Below are 12,465 nucleotides of genomic sequence, written 5' to 3'. Positions count from 1 at the left end.
ATGTATAAGAGTAAAGTCAGTCTTACCGTTAGTAAGCTCATTCATGAAGTCGGTCTATAAGGGGGGTATAAGGTTACTGCCTATAAAATGGCAGTTTAATGGGTGTCCACTCTCACCCACTGCTTCCTGGACCGGCGGAGGGTCGTTAGCCGAACAGGTCGGACAAGGACTAGAATTCTCCCTTCATTAAAAGTATTAATGATAAATACTAAGTAACTAAACTCTTAATAATACCCAATCTTAGTTACTTAGGAAAATGTTAATAAGGTGTTAATCCATGAAATTACACTTTGCACTTTGTTTAAGTCGGTTATTGGAGCGTGTGTGGTTAACCGATACACTAACTCGTATTTAACAAGGTAGGAAAAGGGTAACTTAATGTTTATCATAGTATCGATGGAGCGTGTGTGGTTAACTGGCACATCGATTGATGGGTAAACACTTAAGGGTACCAAGTAATTTGCATGGTTACTTCACACCTTGTTTTGTGATCCTCGGCATCCTAGTCACAAAACCTGAAGGGCACACTCGAGATTGAAACATGCCATTGAATAGTTCAATGAATCTCAAGGATCTAAGAGTTTCAAATCCAATTAAAACCTAATGATTCATTTTGTTTATCTTGGTGGAAATTGGTGAATCGTCATTCACCTACCTTCAAATATTGTATAGCTTGGATTATGGCATCCCTCTTCTAAGTTATAAAATAGTTTGTTGGGTCCTAGCCTTAATATTTCATATTGGGTGTCATACTAAGGACTTAAGATCAACTATCTTGAATATCTCCCAAAAGATGTCTGGTTTAGACATTTATGATCTTCCTAAATCTCTTGAAACAAGCTTTCTTAAATGAAGATGATGTCCTTTGGAAATCATACTTCTTTCACCTCCTCCAATTATTCTCCCTAACCCACAAGTTCAAGGTCACTCAAGCCCTATTGGCAAGGCAAGGTCTAGGTGTTATCACATCTTGGAGATGTAGTCACATATTGACAAGCCGAGAGAGTTGGGTGTCAAAGTCTTGAGAAAGTTGGTGGCTCAACTACTTTTTAAGTCTCATAGTGAGTTCCTTTGGGACTCCTATGAAATAGACTAAGACAAGACCCTTAATGATCTTATCCATTTGCTAAGATCAACTTCCTAAAACTTTATGGACATTAACAATGATGACATTGGATATCCAGTAAAGCTCTCTCTACCCAATGGAAAAGGATCGACCATAGTCAACTCGGTTGACCAAATGGTATAGAGAAAAACTAAGTCTGTGATAGCCCCGTGTACCATTACCAAAGGGTCCATATGTTTATATTGCCAAAGGAAGGGGCATTGGTTACGAAGCTGCCAATTTACCTGAGGGTGTTAAAGTCAATTAGTTTGACTCTACTTCAGGTAAAGTCCACTATCTAACTCTGCTAAGTTTCTATTATGAGATTATTAATATATGATGTGACTAGGTCACATGGTGATGTTTTAAGAATCAAAGAAAAGTGAAGAAACTTAATGAAAGAATATGTTGAATCTGATCGCGTAGATGGATTTCTATCACGTAGTTTGAAGATTGGATTCTTGAGCTACTTCTTAGGAGTTATGAGATATTGCATAGGAGTAGATAACAACAAGTTTTCATATGGATTGTAAGGACAAGTTCTTCCGCAAAGGTTTTTAAAAATAAAAAGGAAAATTTTGATTTTATTTATTTTAAAATATCCTTACAATGGCATTTGAGGAAAAATTGTTGCTTATAAAGATTCCATTAAGAGCAAGAATGGAAATATGAAATTGATTCTTTCGTTTGTGGTAATATCTAACTTTACCAAATAAGGAAAGATTCTCATCACCCAAGTCTCAATTGGACCGGAACTTGGAATCATGCAAGTTGTATAGCGTGATGAATGAGAACTTTCAAGTATTGGAAAATTAAGACTAACTACTTGTTCACATGGATGTGTGAGTCAAGTAACGGACTAAGGGATCGAGTACACATTCTTGTGCACTGGTCAAGTCCACCATAAAAGGTCGATAAGATTATTCGTCATAATTTACTAAAGCTCAGTAAATATGGTTATACTTACAAGCTTAAGTGTAATTCTGAGACATTGGAAAAGGTTCCAATGTAAGGCAGAGCGAATAAGAAGAATCCAATTAGGCAGAAGGATAAAAGTTTCTCAAATCTGAAAAGATGGGAGAGTACTTTAGTATCAGTTTTGTGATCATCTTAATGATTAAAAAACCATAGCACAATTAGTTCTCTAAGGAAATCTTAGTGCATTCTTATGACTAAGAAGAGGAATCTTGAATTGTTGAAATGGTTAAATCAATAAGATGAGTCGTACTTCGTTCCAATACAAGTCTTAGAGTCATACTCCAAGATTGTAATTTGAGTGACATGTCTTAAAGAAGGTATAAAAACACTTATCAAATGTACGAGTAAAAGTTTCCTACTCTTGTACATTTGACATTGGTAAGTTGTGATGTTTTGGATAAAACAAAGACCAACTAAGGCCAATTGTGTGTAGTGTTTGTCTTGATTAGAATCCGCACTATCTCTTGGATGTTTGACAAGGGAGTCTTATAGGTCAAGAGGATAGTGGGAGTCTTAAAGGTCTTGAAAGTCTCAAGAACTAATCAAGAATAGAACCTGAAGTTCTTCACTAGCACACGACTTGAGGTTTATAACCATCATGTTGACTTATTCTATGCCCATTCCAGTTAAAGTTGGCTTTGCATATGAGTTCTTAGAGTTCTCAATTGGTTGCACAACAACTTGGAAGCAATGGCAGACCCTTGAGCTGCTAGGCTGCAAGAAATTAAGATTGAGTTCAGTCCATATGAGTTTGGATTTGTCATTATCTCTGTCTTGTGATTATGGTTTTGACAATTCACATGGATAAGAACACATACACCACTAAATCTAAGTGTCATAAGGTTTCTCTCGGATTCATGAAAATGATGGTGAGGAAACACTGTCACTAAGTAGATTTTAGCTAGATAGCAAATGTAATATTTTCATTCTCAAAGTCGTTAGTGGAGCGGGTTTGGTTTACCGGCACACTAACCTGGACTTGTGAGAAGTGGCAAAGGTCTAAACAATCAAGACTATGATTACGGCATCCCTTTTCATAGTTCTTAAAATTGTTTAGACACACAAGTGTGCTATCTAAGGCAAGGTGTATGATTTTGATAAAGTTTTATCAAAGCAATCTAGTATCTGAAATCTGAATTTTGGTAAGAAAGTCAATAAAGTATTGATTTCTAGAAGTCCAGCTAATTTTTGAGTACATGTCAAAGCTAGTGGGAGCATAAGTCTTATGCTAATAATCATCATGTTAGTGAGAGCATGATAATTATGATAAAGGTTGCAAGTTAGCAATGTTAATTATAGAAAACAAAAAGGTTCAATTGGGAAAGAGTTGTTTTGCTATAATTAAGGGAGAGGAAATTATACTTCAGCTCAAATCTAAAAGCTTAGATTGAGGTTTTAATCCTATTTAGTCAAGGAAACATATATGAATTTCATGTTGGAATGGCTCAACATACGGAAATTCTATATATGGGTCCATTATTTGCGTTCTAAAATTCGATTATGATTACGGCATCCCTTTTCATAATCTGAATTATGATATGGGTCCATTATTTGCGTTCTAAAATTCAATTATGATTACGACATCCCTTTTCATAATCTGAATTATGAGAACTTGGCAAATTGAAATGGTAATAGTATAGCAAAAGACTAGTTTAGTCTTTATGTGAGACATCATGAATCGTGTCCCATATGCTTCAGATATAGGATCGATTACATGTGCTATATTCATACGTTCTAAAAGTTTCCAAATGTCTGGGGCATTAAGAAGGGAAAAGGTCTAGAATTGGATATGACTAAAAGGATTAAACAATTGTCGAGGACGATCTAAGGTTTACCAAAGATTGGGTGCTCAAGGATAGTTGGAGGTATAGTGATAATTCTGGAGGGACCATATTGATATAATTTGTAAGGAGGCAACTCTTGTTCAGAAGTGATAGTCAAAATGAATCTGGAAATGTTTCAAAGTTAGAAATTATTCAATCTGTGTGAGATTAGGAAACATAATGCAAGAAGGATGTTTCCAAGGAGCTGATCTCCTTTGGAATACTCTGTAATGATTGGTGCCAAGTCTTTGTGAATTTGTGCACAATCATTACAAGAGGGTCAATGCATATAAGTTTAGAATCTAACAGATTTCATTAAATGGCATGAATTTGGAATTCTTGCATTTGCAGTAAGGATTTGGGACTGTGAAAGATGATAATTGGAGTTATGTTCAATTGATCTATTTCACAAAGTAAAGATCATAGACAAACATAGTATGCATACTTGGTGTGTGGCATGACTAGTGTTTAGAAAACATAGTGTACATGCTTGGAGCATGGGACACCTATTGTTTTAAATTCAAGAATAAAGTTGATAGCTGAAACACTATACAATGAATAATATGTAATCATATGGTGATAAATAAAAGGTGTTTTATTTATATTTATAAGTTCTGAAACCATATTGGATTCAATTATTCTTGTGTTTCATTTTGCATGTTTTGACTTCTAGAATAAACTTGGTTATTCTTCCAGAATGACTAAGTTATTTCAACCATCAACAGTCGGTCATATGTTGGAAGTAGATATGAATTAAGACTGTCATGGGTTAGCTTGTAGAGGTCTAAGGTGTTGGACAAAGGGCTACAACATTCATGAGTGCTCATAAGTTCTGAGTATTGGATTCAACCCGCGCTCATTGGAATCACTTCATGGATTTTATCACGAGTGATCATGAGACGATAATATCTTATATTCTTCAAACCTAGAGATATGAGTTGTTACTATGAGTTGGTTGTACATTGATTGCACGAAAACGCATTTGGTAACTCGGTGTTATAAAACGTGTCTTTGTGTATGATTCAACAAGTAGTAGAACAAGCCATATGAGTCAAATTTTATCCATTCCTTTTACCTTTGGGATAAAAGTGATATCTGTGGGCCCCTCGATGATTTGATGATGACAAATGGAAGTGCTCAGCCGGGGCAGGACTAATTTGATTTGTTCAATTAGTCAGTCATCATGAATTGGAAATCGGGAAAAAACAAATGGACAGAGAGAATGATTATAATCCATGTCTCAGTCCATGTGATATCTAGAATGGAGGAATATATGATCCGTTATCTAATAGACAAGTTTGTTGACAAGATCAGAGTTCGACAGTGGCTTTAAGAGCTACGATTGCCAGTCAGGTTTTGAAGTCATACTCAATAATAGTTTTAGACTTATCCAAGTGGGAGACTATTGGATTAATGTCTAAGTCCATAACTATATTTGGTATGTACTTGATCCGACCCGACATGGTCCTTTTGGGTTGCACTTCACCGACACAATTTATAAGGATAGTCTTTTGAGAATAGTATATTTATGATTTATATTAATATATTATAAGTTCTAATATATTAATAAGGAATCATATTATTTAATTAGTATTGATCAAGACTTAATTTAGAATTAATTAAGTGATCAAAATGAACTAATTAAATATGGACTCTTATATATATGGAATGGGCCAAGTTCATTTAGGTTAGGCTAAGCTTTCATTGATAGTCCATGGAGTCTTTAACCCATGGATCATATGAAATGAAAGGTCATGGGTTTAACCCTAGTCTCCATACTAAATAAAGATATCCTTGGTTGGTGAAATGGGTACTAGTATGGGTACACTATGAAGGGCTAGCCGATTTCACTAGAGAGAACCAAGTATCCATATTCTCTAAAGTCTTCCAAGGTGTTTTGGTGATTTGTGATTCCACTTGAGGCTTCCACACTATTGGGTCTAAGCTCTTAAAGCTTGAACACATCAAGCTACATCAAAATGTATGTCATCTATCTAGTACTTTGTAGTATAAGAACTTCGTAATATGCTAGTTAGGATTAAAGCCTTGGAAAGATCTTATTTGCATGTATAATAGAGAAAAACGTAGATCCAAGGTTTATATGGTTGCATATACACCATAGGAGTGTTAGAATGCTCATAACCCAACACATAGGAACTAGATCAATAGGAAAATTGATGCCGAATATCTCGAGTACACATCCTCAGATCACTTCGGTGGCATACACCGCTCTTTCGTCAGCTATGGAAACTCTCAGAGGTCGACTCATCACCTCTCGACTAATAATGATGTTCTGACTAAAAGCCAAAGATACAAAAGACCGAATCGCACCCGAGTCAAATAACACAAAGGCAGGTACATAATTCACAAGAAAATTACCTACGCATATCATAATATAAGTGCAATAACTCAACATAAAAGTAAATATATGAAAGAATACATACCAGCCACGACATCGGGCGCTGCACGGACTTCCTCCGCAGTCAACTAGAAGGCTCTCCCTCGCACCTTCGGTACCTCGGCCTTCACTGGCAGGCTCTCAGTAGCTCTGATAGCAGCAGGGGAAGATCCATGAGGTGCTCCCTGGGTAGTCCCTCGTAATTATGGACACTATGCCTTGTGGTGTCCAGTCTGGTTGCAGTGAAAGCATATTGCAAACCCCTTGGGGCAATCCTTGGCCATATGCCCCTCCTTGCCACATTTGTAGCAAGACCGCGCTCTACACACCCCCTCGTGACTCTTGCCGCACTTGCCACAAGTGTGGCCCTTCTGACTCCCAAATCGTGAATCAGCGGGCTTGACCCGCTTGGCTGTTGAATGAGACTGTGCCGGTCGCTGATCCCTCGCCTGAGACTCAGCCTCCTCCCTAGCCTGGGTGTCCAACTCTATCTCCCTCTTCCGGGCATTTGCCTGAAGCTCAACAAATATCCGATAAGTCGAGTTCGCCATGAACTCCCGTATATCCCTCCTCAAAATGCTCAGGTAGTGGCTCACACGTGCCTGCTTGGAGGACACGTGCTCTGGGAAAAACATCGCCCGCTCATGGAACTTCTTCGTAATCACCGTAACAGAATCAGTACCCTGCTTGGGGGTCAAAAACTCCTTGGCCAAACGCTCCCTTTCCACCTGGGGAACGTACTCATCTCGGAACATAGTAGTGAACCTCTCCCAAGTCACTGCAGCAAGCTCAGCAGGCGAATAATGCGCCGTCACAAACTTCCACCAATCCTTCGCTCCTAAGCGAAGCTGGTTCAGTGCGAACCGGACCCCAAATGCTCAGGAGACGAGAAAGTAAAGAAACATCCCTCTATGTCTGATATCCACCTCATCGCCACAATCGGGTCCTGGGTCCCATCAAACTCCGGTGGTTTTGTGTTGCTGAACTCCCGGAACAGCAACACATCACTACCCTGCGGTCTAGCCGCAACTACAGCTGTAGTGGCTGCAGCAACAACAGCCTCAGAAAGAGCAGCGTATCTCTCATCGAATGTCTCTATCAGGGTGGTCTTAATAGACCCAAACATCTCTGGAATCTCATCGCGGCTGGTAGCAGCCACCTCATCATGAATCATCTGGCAGAGCTCCTCGTCGCTCACACCCCCTCCACTGGTTCATGGTCTGTAACGTGCCCCTACCATGATGCCTCTCTGAAATACAACACAAGATATTAGTAATTTTCTCGGACATACACACACTCGATATCCCAACCCTACTTGATCTCTGGTACCCTAAGGATTCTTACTTGGGTTGCGCACTAACCCGGTGTCTTCAATAGTACGTGCCCAATACTACTGACCACACCGACTCAGCATTCACACCAAGTCCTCCTCCCAAAGCCCCAAATCCTAAGTACGCTATTCTCTGTAATCATGTGCCACTCACTGGCAAATCTCTCATAAGATCCTTGCTGCCATCTCAACACTCTCAAGCATTCCTGATAGCAAAATCCCTAGACTAAGGCATCATATATCAGGCCACTCTAGTCCTAATAAGAATACCTACTCTTACTCTAGCATGCATAATATAATTCATCATATAGCATAGCATAACATTTCTTTTACAACTTATTGTAAGGGTATTTTGGGACATCACCGTTTGGGCGCTGGCTGATCGTATACACGGCTCTGCTCTGTTTGTTTCAAAACTCTTTTTACTCCTTTTAAAATAGAATTAACTTTATTATCAAATTTTTCCTCAAATCCTCAGTTTGAGTTCAGATACGCCCGAAGATGCATCAGAATCCCTTAAACCAAGGCTCTGATACCAAATTGTAACACCGTAACTTTTAAAACAAAATTTTCACATTTTAAACACACTTTTTCCAAACACAATTATTGATAAAACCCCATTGTATCATACTTTGTTTCAAAAATATTTCCCAAGATCAAAATACATAAAAACCCATGCGTATGTACGAATCATGTCGGCGTCTTCCCGCGATCATCACTGGTACATGAAACACATAACACATAACACTGTAAGCATAAAGCTTAGTGAGTTCCCCAAAATACCATACATACACATACTAGCCACTCGAGGCCATAACTTTATGGGTCCACGGGCCCTAACTCTATGGACACTCTGGTCCTAACTCTATGAACCTTCCGGTTCTAACTCTAATATACTCTGATATACACATCACATAAACCACATAAAAATAATGCAGTACAACACATCACATAATAGCATACGATAACTTTGTCACATAACTCTAATTACCACTCAAGGTAAAGTATAGTGAGAAGACTCACCTCAGATGTCCCGGTAAATCACTGACTCGGTAGAAATACGATTTAGCCTCCGCTTAAACACATAAAGTAATACTCTCGTAAATGTAACTCTCAGAACTAGACTTAACCGTCTCTAGGCACTCTCAGAAGGGAAAAAGACCATTTTACCCCTCCTTTGGCTCAAAGGCCCTCATTGTTGACCAAACCCTAAAAGTCAACCAAAGTCAACGGTCAAACCTTGACCCAACTCGTCGAGTGCACTTGGGCAACTCGGCGAGTCCACGTGTGTCCACTAACTCTTTAGTCTCGTTTAACATGTCGAGTCCCTCCCTTTACTCAACGAGTCCCCAGGTATGAATCGCGGGGCCACCCCGACTCAACTCGCCGAGTCTCAAGAACAACTCGGTGAGTACATGCCATGCACAAACTCCATTGACCTCCTGAGGTCAGATCTGTTCATCTAATCCTTAGATCTGGCCTTCCCAAGGATAATAATCACGTAAAGTCCAGACCTTGATGCTCATATATCATCTAGATGGTCACATTTGATGATTTAGCCCTAAAAATGACATTCTAAGCTCATAACTCCCAAGATAACTCATAAAGCTCCAAGGGTTAAGGTCTTTGGACCTCTTTGAGTCCAGATCCAAAGCATAAACTCGAGAAGGGACCAATTGCTCCACATAAACATCCTCAAAAGTGGTTAGAAAACCCTAACTCTAAGAATCAATACCAAAACTAAAGAAGGTCCGAATAAATACCTCAAGTTGAAGTCTCTGGACTCTGAAACCACTAGAATCACACCTCCTTCAGTCTCCTATTGCTCTTGATCACCTTCTTCATGCTATACCAAAGATAGAAAGATCAAATATAGCTTGTCCTTCCTCCCAAACTATTTAGCTCACTTAGGGTTCTCTCAAGGGACTGGTAGCCACAATGTGGGACTATGAGTGACCTTAAATAGGCTCCAACCCCGGGGGATTAGGGTTTCATTAAATAGCGTGGACTCGTCGAGTCCGGTCGTGAACATGGATGATAATCCACGACCCTACTCGGCGAGTCTAAGCATCAACTCGCCGAGTTCCTTCACAAATTCCAAAAATAAATAAATTAGAATAATATACTTGGGAATCCGGATGGTACAATATGTTATTGCAAATGAATGACATTTTATCTTTGTATAAAAACATGCATCAGTTAATAATGGATTTTTGATATATATATATATATATATATATATATATATATATATATATATATATATATATGAAATATAAAGGATAACACGATTGTTGTAATCAAAGTACATCCATTTTACTCAAACAATTGAATGAACTACGTTGAATATAGTTTACGTACATTACCATTACTACCCCTGTTTTGATGAACTATAATAGGTGTAGTTTATGATACATTACATAACACACTTATACAAAAAGGGTACATTTATACCATAAGGGATTTTCATTACATTACACGTAAATTTGCTAAAGACTTTGTGAGACATTCGCTTCACATTTACCAACAAGTCCTGTATTGTAACCAGAGTCTCCTGGAGGGAAAGTGTGATAGTTGTATATAGATCTATATTGGGATGGACGAACCCACACCTTAACTGCATGCAACAGTTAGATCGGCAGGTCTTGGGTGACAAATGTCATAACAATTCTAACGCCTGAAGAACGTCGTTTCAGGCCAACTAGGTCATAGCATGGTTATAATAAACTCACAGAATGTTTTAACAAACATAAGAATTTACGGGAATTTCATTTAATTCAAACGTGTTTATGTCGATTTAAACACATATCATTTTCTATCAGTAAGAGAGGTTACTTATACATTTTGATCTTCATATATAAGAATACATTACAAATTTTAAGGAAAATATCGGATTTTCTGAAACAAACATTACATTTACAAGAGAAAGGCTTTTATCAAGTTTTAAAACAAAAGCTTATGAACTCACCAACCTTTGTGTTGACACTTTTTCAAACAACTTGTATTCTCAGGAAATCACTAAACGAGTATCAAAGTACATTTTGAGGATGGGACGTTAAGGCATGAATATTTCTTGTTTTTTCAACATATTGTAATTGATTTGGAAACATGTAATTCATACAATTATGTAACTCTTTCAATTATATATATGTTGGTTGTGATTGCTTGAACTACTATTGCCATTGTGGTTATGATACTATACATGAAGTCCTCTACCCCTGGATGTTTCCGCCATCCTTGGTTTGGGGGTGTGATATATTGTTATATTCTAAGTGACTCGTTATAACCATACTAATATGACAGAGTGCCTATCTTAATGTTCTTCATGCGTTAGTTTTGTTAAAGACATTTGTTACCCTAGTCTGGCATGTCTAGCTGTAGCGAACAGTGAAGGTGCGGGGTGTCAACCCCGTATAGATCTATACACAAATTCTCGCTCTCCTTTCAGGAGACTCTGCTTATAACTCTTACAGGACTTTAAACGTACACTATTATATAGGTATGGTGAAGATGCGTCTGACTAGAATACTAACAGATATTTACGCAAATAGTTGAAATCCGTTATTTATTTAATAAATAACAATAGTTGTACTCATTGACTAGATGTTTTGTTCCGTGTCATAACCTTAGTAGTGCTCGTTGACTAGGCTCATTAGAAGTAGTTCACGACCAACTATGGGCCAAGAAGGAGGGTTTACAGCCTTGGAAGTTTCCAGGGAAGTGTTCATGGCCTAAAGTGTTCATATGAACTTTAATGTATTTGTTTTGTGTTGGTATGATCAATATCTTACCATAACTTAAATTTCTTATTTGTTTGCATTGACTTAGGAGACTTTAGGGTAGTATAATTCTCTAAAATTACATCACCATAACATAATACTAGTATAGTTAAAATCTTACATATACAGGACACCTTTTGACATAGTTTTTAGATCTGAGAATTTCTAGTTGTGACAGAATGTGTCATGTTCCCCTACTAGACGTGGTATGTCAACATGACATAAAGCATAATTGTTCAAGTTTTAGTATGTTGTGATTTCTTGAGGTTGTCAAGGTTGTTGATTTTGATCATTAGGTCGGCTACAAAAGAGGAATCCTCATTCAGATTCTAATTATGTGCTCCACTATCTAGGACATGCAAAAGAAAGGCTACAAAGGTATGTATTCATTAATCTTACTATGGTTACGTCAATTAACTACATTAGATTTGGTTGAAAATGGTACAACTATTGGATTATGGGATTATTTTTTTCATTGCTTACGTTGTGCCTTTTTGGATTTTGTATCCCCATAACCCAACATTAAGATACAATGAATTAGGATTAACTAGTGACTATTTGATACCACTAAAAGTATAAATAGATAGGAAAGTGAAAACAAGCTACCATTTTTATACAAGCATAAAACTATCTTACTGGGTTACTACTTGACTTTGAGGTCCTTATAATCGTGTCACATCCACAATTACAACATGTGATTTGATAGATTTAATCAAAGATACTCCACAATCATGGTAAGCTTCTTGGAGGCAATTTACGAGCTGTATATAAATGGTTGATAGCGTATGTCACTAGTAAATTTTCATTTCACAAGTGAATTGTTTTTTAGTAGTAAATTTTCATCTCACTTTAACTACAAACATGTATATTTTGAATACAACAATATACCATTTGACTTTGAAAATGTAAACTTTGTTATATAATCAGTTGGTTGTCAATTCATTTTTGATGTAACATTTCATTAGTGTATTGTTATGTCAACAAGGAGTTGTTATTTCAGTAGCAAATTGTCATGTCACTTCGACTACGAAAATGTACATCTTGACTGCGAA

Source organism: Lactuca saligna, chromosome 3, assembly GCF_052625555.1.
Source record: "Lactuca saligna cultivar CGN05327 chromosome 3, ASM5262555v1, whole genome shotgun sequence".
Classification (NCBI taxonomy): domain Eukaryota; kingdom Viridiplantae; phylum Streptophyta; class Magnoliopsida; order Asterales; family Asteraceae; genus Lactuca; species Lactuca saligna.
Note: the sequence above shows the minus strand (reverse complement) of the source record.